Source organism: Capra hircus, chromosome 29 (assembly GCF_001704415.2).
Source record: "Capra hircus breed San Clemente chromosome 29, ASM170441v1, whole genome shotgun sequence".
NCBI classification, from domain to species: domain Eukaryota; kingdom Metazoa; phylum Chordata; class Mammalia; order Artiodactyla; family Bovidae; genus Capra; species Capra hircus.
Genome location: NC_030836.1, coordinates 24,096,937 through 24,111,786, shown reverse-complemented (window position 1 = coordinate 24,111,786; position 14,850 = coordinate 24,096,937).

Below are 14,850 nucleotides of genomic sequence, written 5' to 3'. Positions count from 1 at the left end.
CAGCACACAGGATTAGCTGCTTTGAGGTGTGTAGGGTCTTCCTGGACCAGGGATTGAACCTATGTGTCCTGCATTGGCAGGCAGATTCTTTACCACTGAGGCACCAGGGAAGCCCCGTACATTTAAAATAAACTAAGAAAAAATGCTAACATAAGAGTATCTCAATGTAAACATGCTAACATGAGAACTGGCAGAAGCACTATAGGAGTGAGAAAGCCTGATTGAGGACTTAGGCTAACCATGGAGCAGTTGGTAAATCTGGGCTGAACCCCAGCTCCATCATCTGCTAAAGGAGGATAATTACAACTATGTCATGATTAATGACACTGAGAATTCAGGGATGTCAAGTTGGTTCTTTGTAGTTGTTAAGAGGCACAAAGTCTTCTCTGGAAAGGTATTATGGAGGATGAAAGGAGAAACTCTAAAAGACTGCAAGTAAAGTAAAGTCAAGTCACTCAGTCATGCCCGACTCTTAGCGACCCCATGGACTGCAGCCTACCAGGCTCCTCTGTCCATGGGATTTTCCAGGCAAGAGTACTGGAGTGGGTTGCCATTGCCTTCTCTGATAAAGGATTGCAAACAATGTATAATTCAGTATTGGATATTGCATTAGGATTTTGGAAGCAGGAGACTTGAGTTAGAGTTGAAGGAGTCAGGAAGGGTATAATGAAAGATGCAGAAATTGGTCTGGGACCTTGAAAAACAAATCCAAATGTAGTATTATGTAGTTACTCAATATTTGTAATATGTAAAGAGCTCTTTAAAATCAACAAGTCAAGCATACCAATACCAAAAAGGGAAATGACATAAATAAAATCCATAAACAACAAAAATATCAAGAAGCATGTTAAAATATTCAAGTTAATAATGAAGGAATTTCAAATAATAGCATGCTTTCCCCTTTCCATTTAGTTGGTAGAAATTTTTTTGAAAATATTCTTTCCCAGCAGTGAAAATATCATTTTGCATCTTGGAGGGTAAATAAATACAACCATTTTGGAAGACACAATGGCAATAAAAAAAGAACATGAAAAGTGTTGTTTAATCTTGGTGAAATCATCAGAGATGTTCACAAAAATACAAAATATTTGTACAATGGGGAGCTACCTCCAGTAGCAAAAAGGAGAATTATTAGGTGCCTAACTATAGGGAATTGGTTTAATAAATTTTGACATGTAAAATTAAGAAGAATGTTTTCAAAGACTTTTTGAAGGCATTGGAAAATGTACCTGATATAATAAGCAATGAAAAAGCCAGCATGAAAATTATATATGATATATATTCTATTAAAAATGTGCCTATACATGTGTATTATACATGTAGACATAAATGTATATTACAAAAAAAAAAGGAGAGAGTAGTGACTATTTCTGAGTGGCAAGACTATGGATGATTTTTATTTTCTATTTTGTAATTTTTCTAAATTTCCTACATGAATAATAAATGCTATTTATTCCTTTGTATGTATTGTGGTTTTGCACTTAATCTAATAGAGAACTGCTGCTGCTGCTGCTGCTGCTAAGTCTCTTCAGTCGTGTCCGACTCTTTGCAACCCCATAGACGGCAGCCCACCAGGCTCCCTCGTCCCTGGGATTCTCCAGGCAGGAACACTGGAGTGGGTTGCCATTTCCTTCTCCAGTGCATGAAAGTGAAAAGTGAAAGTGAAGTCACTCAGTCTTGTCCGACTCTTGGTGACCCCATGGACTGCAGCCTACCAGGCTCCTCCATCCATGGGATTTTCCAGGCAAAAGTACTGGAGTGGGGTGCCATTGCCTTCTCTGAATAGAGAACTACTGATGTTATTGTTTTGCTTTATAGAAACTTGTTCTCTTTTCTTGTTATCATCCCATTGGGTCAACGATCTATTTTTGCTACTCTGGACTCTTCCCCAGATGCCATATTTCCCACTGAGTTCAGAGGCACACATCATCTTGTCAGATCACCTTTATGCAGTGCTCTTTCCTCCTTTTGGCCAGATCACCTACTTTGCAAGACTGTAGTGGAGGCATCAGAGAATGACATTTAATGAAGAGCATGGCCTCTAAAATGGCAACCCACTCCAGTGTTCTTGCCTGGAGAATCCCCTGGACGGAGGAGCCTGGTAGGCTACAGTCCATGGGGTCGCAAAGAGTCGGACACGACTGAGTGACTTCACCTTCACCTTATGGCCTCTAATGTGACTGCCTGGGTTCTGTGAAATCTTAGGCAAGGCATTTAACCTGTACCAAGTATCTTTTGCGGGACTTCCCTGGTGGCTCAGATGGTAAAGTGTCTGTGTATAATGTGGGAAATCCAGGTTCGATCCCTGGATCGGGAAGATACTCTGGAGAAGGAAATGGCAACCTGTTCCAGTACTCTTGCCTGGAAAATCCCATGGACGGAGGAGCCTGGTGGTCTACAATCCATGGGGTCACAAAGAGCCAGGCACGACCGTGCGACTAAACTTTCACTTTTTCTTTCAAGTATCTTTTGGGAGTAGTGGATAGTAAAAGATGCTTAGTGAATATTTATTAACTTGGTGAAATGAATGATGCATGAACAGATAATAGGAAAAAGAGAAGCCTTGATACCTACTATCCTATACTTACTGCTTTCCATGAAAATTTAAAATGTGCCTTCCTGCTCTTGAGTAGAGAACCAATCTATTTTAGAAAAAAATAAGCTTGAAGCAAAATTCAGACTATCAGGTAGTTACTGTCTTCTTTATGCAAGAAACAAACTTTCTAAACTCATTTTACTCATCTGAAAAAATGGGGACTAGTACGAGTTCTCGTGATGATTACCTGTGTAAAGTACTGTTCGGTGAATATTTTTCTATACATCTACCCTCAAACCCTTCTGTCTCTCCTCCCAAAACAAATGAAACGTATCTTTCCAGGTACTTCATCCCTATAGCTCCTGCTGCATCTTCTGTGGAACTTGGTTAACCCAATTGTAACAACAAACTGCCTTCTCATCAGCAAAATTACAATGACTGAAAAGTGAAAATGAAGTCGCTCAGTCAAGTCCGACTCTTCGTGACCCCATGGACTGCAGCCTATCAGGCTCCTCCACCCACGGGATTTTCCAGGCAAGAGTACTGGAGTGAGGTGCCATTGCCTTCTCCAACAACAACTGATGCTACATACAAATAATTCCCTTTGATTCATTTTTTTTCAGACTTTTTCTGCTGTTAAATATTTCTCTCTAGCTCTCCATTTGAACTTAATTGGCAGAATCAGCTTCTAGTAAACATTTGTCTTTCTTGTCTGTGAAAACGTCTTTTCCTTCTACAGTTCTGGGAAAACTTAGCAGATTTATTCTTTTAAAGGAAGTGATTATTTGGTAAGTGGTTGCAATTTTACTCTAAATGTGGTCATATTTAGTCTCTTTCTGGCTTGCTCATGTCTTCCTTAAAAAAAGAAAAAAGAGTAAAACTAAATAAGTCCTCTCTCACTGAATTTGACATAGATGATTATGAATGACTTTAGATATAAACCCAGTGCCCTATGAGGCAAATTATTTGAGACCACCCTATGTGATCTATAATGTTTATACTTTTAAAGAGTGTAAGAGATCTGTTTGGGGAAGTAATTATAAGAAAGCCAGATTGCAGAGAAAAAAAAAGTGAAAAAGAACCCAATGGCATTGAATTCTAAAACTCTGTCAAGCAAGAAACCAAGGCAGGAGATGTATAGTTCCGAAAGGGTTCGACTCCTTTTGAACCTTTATATTCTCTAATCCTTGAAACAGGTTTGCTCTCTTGTTCACATTCTCTAAAGATCCAAAACAGCTGGGTAAAATCTGGAATAATATAGCGTTACTGTTAACATGTTTAAATTGAGATCAAATCTTAATCTTTTTCTTTTCTGTTTATTTGCTTCAAAGGGTTTCAGGGGCAGGGATGTGAATTATTCTGCGTGTGCTTGATAGATTTTAAGCTTTATGAGAGGCAAGTTGCCTGCTGACTTTGTGAGCATGAAAAGACCACTCTGACTGGGGTTTTCAGATTCGGTTGGTCTGAAAGTAGTGATTCATGTGGGTCATTATTGCCACAAAGGCAAAAGACTTGTCTAATTGGACTAGGTGCATAGCACAACAGGTGGTTTATGCTAGGTTGTCCCTTAACCTTAAGACAGGCAGGGAAAATGTTCAGGCGAAAAATGTTATTGCAGTTGGTAGCAAAACTCCCTGATTTTCCAAATATTGAGTTCTGAAGGAGATTTTAGCATTAGAAGATTAAAAACTCAGATATCCTCAGAAGATTAAAAACTCACATATCCTCATATCCAATGACTTTGTCCCTCTTCTACCTTGGCTTAACTAAAATTCATTAGTAATTGCACTAACTTTTTTTCAATTTCTTCTTCCCTGAAACTTCTGAAGCAAGTAACAAAATTTCATCAAATGAAAACTTTTCCTCAAAGAGCCATATTAAATCAACTTATGTAAAAGATGCATTGTTCATAATTCAGTTAAAATGCAGAATATTTATATGGGATTATCTTATATGCCTTTCATAAAGATGTAAATTTGGAACACCTATATTTAGTAGAGGAGTTAAAAACAGTTTCATCTGCTCTGAATAACTTTTTTTTCATTGTGTAAACAGATATCTCTAAGTTTTTTTTATCTCCTGTCATTTTCCTAATGAGAAAAGATGTTAAGTGTCCTTACAAACCTTCTGGAGAATTGTTAATCTAAGTATACCATGAATATGGCCGTACTTCTGTGTAAGGAAACTCTTTTTTGTTTTTTTAAGAGATCTGGTTTAAGAAAAATCAGATATATTAATAAATAGATTAATAAGATGGTGTTTATTCTTATTAGAAAAGTCTTTTTCATTTGACAGAATAATTTGCACTCGAGTTCCTTTAAATGTAGCAGTATTTGTGCATTTGAAGTATGATATTATATAAAATGAAAATTTTCTATGTCTATTTATTACTGCTAAAATCAGTGCTTAAATTTTATTGCCTTAGTCTATCTAGATAATTATGATTTTTTAAAAAAGATGTACTTTCCCTTGAACTACCCACAAACTGTGAAATATTATTTATGGACCATTAGAACTGGAAAAGAACTCAGAAACTCTAATTAGAACCTGTGTGTCCATTTGGGGCTCATTGAGTCGCAGTTAGAGCGGAGATGCAGAAAAGTTGATCAGCATTATCAGTTTATTCCTGCTCTCATTTTGCAACTGTGTTATGTGTGTGCGATTCGCTTGCGTTTGGTTTAAGAGGCTGGCCAGAATTTCACAGCTTAAAAATGATCAAAGGCACGTTTTCGATAAGCTTTTATTCAGCAAGTGGCAAATGTAAAGCAAGGGATTTTAAGTCTTTATATGTGCTTTTTATTTTTAAAATACATGTCATTCAGCACAGATAAATGTAATAATTTTAAATGCTATTTGGCCTTTTGTTCGCCTCCACGCTACCGCCCTCTCACCAATGTTTCTTTAAACGTTTGAATTTGAGACATCTTTTGAAAATCGCCCCCGCCCCACGCTGTCCCGAAGACAACACCCATTCCAAGTCACACACGCCAAAAAGAACTGGCCAGAGAGGGAAAAGGGAGACCCCTTACAAACAGATTTTAAAAAGGAAAACTATCGAAGCAATTTTGCCTTGAGCAGTGACAACATACCTACCAGGCTATGACCCTCAATAAAAATCACGTTCAGAAGTGTTGAAAAGGCTAGCGAAGCAAACTGTCGAACAGGAGGAGGCAGAACTCTTGAGGGAAGGGGCGCGTTCATCATTTGACTGACGTAGGAGAGACCGACCGGCAGGGGCTGCTTTAGAACCGCTCCGAGCCGGCCCTGCACTCTGCGCTGAAAGCTGGGCGCTGGGCCGTTTGAACTCTGGCCGCTCGACAGAAATCACTCTTTTGAAAGAGCTGGCATTCACTGGGCTGTCAGAATCAAGCAACACCAAATTAAGGCGCTCGTAAAACCGCGCTGGGCTCAGAAACAGAGCCTCTTGCTTTTAATCCCGATATTTTGGGTTAATATCAGGTGTTAATTTCAAACATTTAGAGCAGCCCTTTGGAGGAGATAAGGGGACGTCATAATTTGAGGACTTTTTTTCAATGCTAGAAGAGCTGAGAAGTAGGGTTTCTTGTCACGAGCACCTCGGTAGCATTATGTGCGAAGGGAGTAATGGTGAAGGCAGGCAAAGATCGAAACACTCCTCGGCGTTTCTCCAGGTCCTCTTCCGGACGCGGCGGGTCTGCGCGCGGGAAGCGCCCTGGGCGCAAAGGCGTTCTGCAGAGTGCGGGCCGCAGCTCAGGGAGAGGACGCGGTCTGCGCCCAAAGATCAGCTTCCTAGCAATCGGCCGGGGTCTTGTGAACACCACCGACAGGGGTTCTCCCCAAAGGGTCGCTTAGAGAGCGTTGAACTTGGAGTTCCTTCTCTTTTTGAGTGCATTTGTGAAAACAAAGAAGGGCCACACAGCCCCCTGGTTTGCGAGTGCGGGTGCGTTTCAGACCGGTGTCCTGGCTGGAAAGTCAGCCGCCCCATGTCGCACCCCCACGCCAGGCTCCGCACTGTTGGGAGCAGTGGGGTCCGCGGCACATCACACTCGTTCCTTCAGGCCCAGGGGGCCCGAGGCCAGAGCCCGGCGTCTGCAGAGACGCGGGCACCCTCTGCCCCCCGCGCGCCCCACCGTGGGTTGCCGCTTTCGCGCCGGTGGCTTCGGGCCGGCCAGCCCTTCTTCTTTCAGCACAAAGGGTTCGAGGTGCGTTGCTTTCTTTGGCGTAAAGCCCTCGCCGGGTCAGAGTGAAATCTCCGCTTTTTTTCAGGAGCATGGCAACACAAAAGGTTTAAGGGGGGAAATTGTTAAAAGGAAGCCCTTTTCTCTTTAGGCTGAATGCAGTGGGGAGATTAAAACTTTCATTTGAGATTTTGCAGTATTCATGGTGGTGGGGCCGTGAATGAGGCCGAGGCAAAGCCCCCCGCGCTGCTGTGTATGCCCTTTTATCTCCCACACATCTTCAGACACAGGTTGTTTTGCACTTGAAAGAGGGGCGAGAGGGGAATGTGGGATTTTGACAGCTGATATTGGCCTCTGAACTCTTGATGGGGATTTTCTAATTAACCCCAAGTACCCATCAGGTGGCCAACAAGGAATGATTTCTGTCAAAGAGGGCAAAAAGTTTCCCATTTTGATCTCATGGATGGGAGGGAGAGGTTTTAACATTCAAAGTAAGGAAATTTAGGAAGAGCCTCTAAGCATAGAACTAGAAAAAGCTTGATGGAGTAGGTTGGGTTAGGGGAGGCAGCTGTGAGGACCCCAGAAAGAGAGGCCCTGTAAGGGCCGTCTTGACATGGCCACCATTAGAACACTTGGGGAAGGAAAATGTGGTTCCTGAGACTCAGAGAAGATGACTCTGAGAGCTTTGGGAGCTAAGTTAGCTAGGAAGTTTGGGTGGAGTGCTGTAACTTATAGTTTGACTATTGTGTCCAGACTTGGGAATTCCCTTTTTTGTTTTTTTGTTAGGTAGTTTTAATTCTAGTTCAAAGCCAAGACTCTCTGCTGAGACCCTCGCATGTGCTAAAATCAACACCATATGGTTTTAGTAAATGCCTCCAGTTGAAGAGATGATGGAAATGGTATATCAGCCTTTGTCAATGAAGAGAGAACTGCTGATTCGTTGGTTCAAAAGCAAAACTCTTTAAGAACAAGTCCCAAAAAGAAATAATTAGTTTGGAAGATGAACTTCCACATTGTAAGTCCCTTGGGGGTTCAGTTTCGGTGTATTTGGGGGTGAGGTCCCTGCAGAGTGTGTGTTTACAAAGGGCCCCAGGCAGGTGATTCTTCTGATTGTGTTAAGCTCCAGAACAGTGTTTCCCAGGTTTCTCTCAGAATAACAAGACTGGGAATGCTTGGTGTTCATCTTCGTACTGAAAAATCCAGTGGATAGTTCTGAAAGTGTGAATTTTTAACAGACTTCTCAGAGTGGTTCCAAGGGTCCCAAACCTCCTGTTTTTTTCTCCTACACCCGTTGGCTGCTGTTTCCTGGTCTCCTTCACAGGTTTCTTTCCGTCTCGCTGACCTTTAAATGTTGAGAATGCTGCACTGCCCAGGCTTTGGTCCTCCTCTTTCTAAGCCCTCTTCCTTGGTGATCTCACCTAATCTTGTGACTTTCTACTAGAATCCCAGGTTATAGATCCAGTTCAGATGTGCCCTAAACTCTAGATTCTCCATCTAATTGTTTGCCTGGTATCTCCACTTGACCTTGACCTTTGCTCTAGAATTCTTTCCTAGGAAACAGAAGGCTGTTTTGGCTAGAGCATGTGAGGGTGGGAAGGCAGTAGAGGTGAGGCTGGAGAGGAAGATGAAACCATATTATTAGGGCCCTTTAGGCCATAGGAGGGAGTCTAGATTTTACGTAAAGGGCCACTGGAAGGCTTTAAGGGTGTAAAGAGTTGGGGAGACATAACAGGATCGAATTGAGTTTTCAAAAGGACACACAGGCTGCCATGTAAGGAAGGAATTGAAGAAGGGCAAGGAAATGGAAACTCAGATAGGAATCTTTTGCAGTAGTCCAGGTAAGAGATGATGGTGGCTTAATCCAAGTAGAAGCATTGGAGAAGGAAAGAAGTGGACAGAGAAGATGATTTTGAAGGGAGTCACAACTGAACTGATGGAAGGATCTGATTGAGAACATGAAGAAAAAAGAACAATCAGGGTGGCACCCTAATTTAGGCTTAATGATTTCGATATTGTGCCATTTACTGAGAGAAGTAGGAAGGCAGTGCTTCCTAAATTTTTTCATGTTATGACGTGTATAAAAAGTGACAATATTCATAATATATAAACTAAAGAGGATTTGTATGTGTCTATGTGGCTCAGGCGCTCAAGAATCTGCCTGCAACGAAAGAGACCTGGGTTTGATCTCTGGGTCAGGAATCTACCGTGGAGAAGGGAATGGCAACCCACTCCACTATTCTTGCCTGGAGAATCCCATGAACAGAGAAGCCTGGCGGGCTGCATACAGTCCATGAGGCTGCAAGAGAGTCAGACATGAAAGCAACTAAACAACAACATACGAGGCTTGGTGAAAATGTTCATTATATTTTCTTTACATACTGTTTTGACGAGAAAAAATAAAATACAAAGTATTAGGGATGATACATCAAATGCATGTAAGAAATACCTCGTAAGTAAAATTTCTTTTTTTGAAAAAATTATTTATTTTTGACTGTGCTGGGTCTCTGTCACTTTGCCTGGGCTTTCTCTAGTTGCGGCAAACAGTGGCTCCTTTTGTTGCCGTGCTAGGGCTTCTCATTGTGGCGGCTTCTCTTGTTGCGGAGCACAGGCTCTAGGTGCGTGGGCTCAGTAGTTGGGGCACATGGACTTAGTTGCTACCCAGCATATGAAATCTTCCTGGACCAGGGATTGAACCCATGTCCCCTTTATTGGCAGGTGGATTCTTATCCACTGCGCCCCTAGGGAAGTCCCTTAAATAAAATTCCTTAAAGTTAATAAAGTTAATGAGTTGTTTTGGAACATTGCTTGGAAACAATGAACAACATTGCTTCAATGAACCTGGCTTTTCTTTTTAATGTCAGATTTTAAACTTGAAGTGTGTGTGTGTGTGTGTGTGTGTGTGTGTGTGTGTGTGTGTACGCTCAGTTGTTAACTTGTGTCTGATTCTTTGCAATCTCATGGATGGTAGCCCTCCAGGCTCCTCTGTCTTTGGGATTTCTCAGGCAAGAATACTGGAATGGGTTGCCATTCCCTGGAGAAGGGAATCTTCTCAACCCAAGGATCGAGAAGCTCCTACAGTGGTCAGGAATCACTTGCACTGACAGGTGCTTTGTTTACCACTGAGCCACCAGGGAAGCCCAGCTACACACAATTCTGATCAAGACTGTTTAACGATAAGCTATTCATCTCAACATTCAGAAAACAAAGATCATGGCATCTGGTCCCATCACTTCATGGGAAATGGATGGGGAAACAGTGGAAACAGTGTCAGACTTTATTTTTTGGGGCTCCAAAATCACCTAGATGGTGATTGCAGCCATGAAATTAAAAGACGCTTACTCCTTGGAAGGAAAATTATGACCAACCTAGATAGTATATTCAAAAGCAGAGACGTTACTTTGCCAACAAAGGTCCATCTAGTCAAGGCTATGGTTTTTGAGAATTGAGGCTTTTGAACTGTTGTGTTGGAGAAGGCTCTTGAGTGTTGGACTGCAAGGAGATCCAACCAGTCCATTTTGAAGGAGATCAACCCTAGGTGTTCTTTGGAGGGAATGATGCTGAAGCTGAAGCTCCAGTACTTTGGCCACCTCATGCGAAGAGTTGACTCACTGGAAAAGACTCTGATGCTGGGAGGGATTGGGGGCAGGAGGAGAAAGGGATGACAGAGGATGAGATGGCTGGATGGCATCACTGAATCAATGGACGTGAGTTTGAATGAACTCCGGGAGTTGGTGATGGACAGGGAGGCCTGGTGTGCTGCGATTCATGGGGTAGCAAAGAGTAGGACACAACTGACTGACTGAACTGAACTGATTCCAATTCTTTAAAATCACAATAATGAAAACCATTTTTCATAACAGGAGACAAAAGTAGAAAGAAATACTCTTCCAATTGTTCAGCAGTTTCAAGAGTTGTAACTAAGTGTAATTAACTTTAACATTGAAATCTCTTGTAACATTTCTAATGGATTTCAAATCCAATAAAATATTCTGTTATTAATTGGTTCATTCAACATTTATTGAGGCTTACTAAGTGCCAGGTACTGTTCTAGACACCTACACGTCAGTCTTTCAAAAGAATGATTGAGCCCTAATTTGTAGATCCACTTCTTTGCCAGGACTTCATTTGTCATAATATGTCACCTGATTTATGTGAAGGGAGAGGGTAGAAGCCACCACCTGGAGCCCACCCGTGTAGCCCCTAACCCCTGCCTCTCTGTCCTGTGCTTTGTGCTTCTTGAGTACCTGGAACTCCTCCAATAGCCCTGTGGATACTCTGCAGCTATCTGCCAAGGAGATGTTCCTGCCCAAATAACTGAAGGCCAGACATAACTCATTTTGTTTGCTGATTTGGGGCTTCATGAGATTGCTGGGCATGGTATCTGGCCCTGCTGTTTTCAAAGGATGCTTGGATAGCTGCACAGGGCTAGAGGCAGCTTTCCTAGGCCCTCCAATGGCCCCAGAATCCAGCTGGCCACCTTCACAGCCTGACAGCCCATGGCCTGTGTGGGTGCCATGGCACTGTGGGTAAGGAGCTCTAAATCAGCCAGTTCTAGTCAGTGAGCAGGACTGTTACAGGAGGAGTTGGGTCTCCTGCCCTGTTCCCCCACCATGCCCCTTCACATATGAAGCCCCAGTCCCTAATGTGATTGTGTTTGGCCTTTATGGAGGTAATTAAGGTTAAATGAGACCGTAAGGATGGGGCCCTAATCTGACGTGACTGGTAGGAAGAGACAGACAGACCTTGGGACGCACACAGTGAGATGCCATGTGAGAACACAGGGAGAAGGCAGCCATCTACAAGCCACGGAGAGAGGCCTCAGGAGGAATCACACCTGCTGACACCTTGATCTCGGACTTCCAGTCTCTAGACTTGTGAGATTAACTTCCGTTATTTAAACCACCTAATCTGTGGTATTTTATTATGGAAGCCCTAGCCAATTAATGCAAGAACTGAACCAAAACCAGAGGTTTTTTTTCCAAACCTGGCCCCCCAGTTGCGACAATCCGAGGAGTTTTAGACATACTAATGCTTGGGTTGGCATTGCCCAAGTGGCTCTAGTGGTCAAGAACCCACCTGCCAATGCAGGAGACATAAGAGGGGAGGGTTCAACCCCTGGGTCAGAAAGATCCCCTGGAGGAGGGCATGACAACCCACTCCAGTATTCTTGCCTGGAGAATCCCATGGACAGAGGAGCCTGGCAGGCTACAGTCCACAGGGTCGCAAAGAGTCAGACGTGACAGAGCAACTTAGCACGCATGCGCGTACGCACACATTGCGCACCCCCCCTCCCCCACCCCCACTTCTCCCCTCAGAAATTCGGATATGATTGGTGTGGTGTGTAGGCTGGGGTGTCAGGACTTTCTTGAAGCTCCATATGTAAGCCCAAATGTCAGCCAAGGTGAGAACCAGTGGGGTAATGGGTAGAAGTTTCAAGGAAGCAGACTTGGTTTGATTAGAAAAAACCAGAAACGACAACAAAAATTGTTTATTTTGGGTCTGCCGGAGACTTTTGAGAGTCCCTTGGACTGCAAGGAGATCTAACCAGTCTATCCTAAAGGAGATCAGTCCTGGGTGTTCATTGGAAGGACTGACGTTGAAGCTGAAACTCCAGTACTTTGGCCCCCTGATGTGAAGAGCTGACTCATTGGAAAAGACTCTGATGCTGGGAGGGATTGGGGGCAGGAGGACAAGGGGATGATAGAGGATGAGATGGCTGGATGGCATCACCAACTCGATGGACATGGGTTTGGGTGGACTCCGGGAGTTGGTGATGGACAGGGAGGCCTGGCCTGCTGAGGTCCATGGGGTCGCAGAATCAGACACAACTGAATGACTGAACTGAACTGAAATGGTGAGACCCCTGCCCACCCCGCCCCCCGCCCAGCTCCCCATCACATCACTGAAAGTATTTAAGCCTAGGTTGGAAGGTCCAAGGGCTTCCTGGCGGGGCCTTAACCAGATCACCACGTTGCCATTCTCCTGGGAAATGGATCATCCACCCTGTCACCCCCCAGCATCTAGCCTCCCCCTCGCCTGACACCACACATGTAGCCAGTCTGCCTGAACACCCTGGATCCCTTTCCCTGGGTAGTTTCTGCTTTGCAGCACTCACTCTCTGATCTGTCTTATTTGAGGGTTTCTCACCATCAAATGAAGAGGCTAAAGCTTCTTCTTGATGTATGCTAAGCTTCTTTCCAAATCTCAGATTTCTTAATTTTAATCAAGTCAAAATATAGCTTCCTGCTTGTAACAGGAGATGGGAATTAAGTGAGCAACTTCAAGGCATATCAAGTTCCTTGCTAAGAGAAAGGCAGATTTAGTCGATGAGCTATGCTTATTACTATACAAATTGAATTAGTGGGAAATGAAAGGGTCACCTGCTGGAGATGTCCCTTTGGCCTTGGAGGAAAAATGCTTTTTTAGACTGACTGCCTGGGAAAGCTTAGGTTTGTTGTGGGCACACCTGTCAGCCTCATTAGTGGTGGTGTTTTTTTTTTTTTTTCTGCTAGATTCTTATTAATCTGTAAATCAGCACAGAAGAGAGGGTTGTATCAAGCATTCAAGTGACCTCTGTACATCCCCTAACTCTTAGAAATTGTGGACTTGTGGGGAAGGGGAGTGATCAGAGGCCTTTCTGCTCTTAGGTCTTAGAACCTTAAGTGGGATTTGCCTTCCTGGAGGCTCTATTCCTCCTTGTTGTGCATCTTGGGACTCAGCCTGCTCCTGTGACTCTGGGTGCTACCCCAGATCTCCCCTCTGGGATTCTCCTTACTGAGTGCAGCTAGGGAGCACAATACACCTGCTCTGGGGCCCTTTTTATGCCATCTCTGAAACTAGCTGTGACGCTTCGGCATTGAACCATTTGACTGATAATATGGGGGGAAGTAACAAAAGTGGATATGACAGTGATTTTAAGCCCTACGGAGTTTAAGAGTCAAAGCCCCTGACCTACTTTTCTTGCTTATTCCTGGTGGAAACTAAAAGCCTCTCATGAGAATGCACATCATGTGTGTGAACGTGTGTTTGTGTATACATATATAAATATATATATATAAAGATATTTATTTTTTCTTTTTTTTTAGTTTTTTTTTTAAATTTTAAAATCTTTAATTCTACATGTGTTCCCAAACATGAACCCCCCTCCCACCTCCCTCCCCATAACATCTCTGTGGGTCATCCCCATTTTAAAGAATTGGCTCACATGATTGTAGAGGCTGACAAATTTGAAATCTGTGCATTTGCACCAGGTGGATGTATATAGATTTGGGGGGTTTCTTTTCAGTTAAGTTGGGATTCATCCTGGGTTTTTAAATATCGTTCTATGACAGTACATTCAGATCTAAAAAGTGCTCTTAAGCAATTTCCACTTCAAACTAATTCAGACAAACCACTGGCTTCTGTTTTCCTTATTAAGTATGCAGTTATGTTCTCAGGCCCCATGAGCAGTCTTGGCTTATCAGTCACTCTGCAGCTCCCTGGATGTGTCTGCTGCCGTGGGTTGGGTTGTATGCTTATCAAGAGAGAGTTGTTTGTTCGCAAGCCTTTTTATGCCAGTTGTTCTTCTACTGTAGTTATATGATTTAACTAAATATGAGATAAATCAATGACATTTCAGTGCAAAATGAAAGAGCTGTTGTTCCTTCAGAAACTAAGTTTGATGTCTTGGGATTAAGTTCAAAGATGATCACTAAAACAAATTCCTAGCCAGGTAAAGAAAACTGAGACTATTTGGGAAAAAATAGTGAAAACAGAAGGTTTTGTACTTGCTTCTCGAGTGTCTGTAAGTTCTCCATACACTAAAATAAAAAAGAGGCTGGAAATCACATGTGATTATTAAGGGTGTGTTTTCTGTAAGAAAGGTGAGATTATGAATCTCACCAATTATGAGATTTGTCCTCAAAGAAAAGCATTGGCCCCGATTCAGGAGATTGGCAGACTGATGTTTGTATACGTGTTTTAGATTAAAATAACACCTTTTAGATGAGTGTGTGTGTATTATTTTGTATGATCCTCTGCTTTAACTGCTCCTTCAAGTAGCTGGCCAATTTTCAACCCCGCCTGTGGGAGCTTCCACTATATGAATGGATAAGAGAAGGTACCATGGCATATCATCCCATCTCATGCTATAATACACTATTTATGTTTTTACATTTA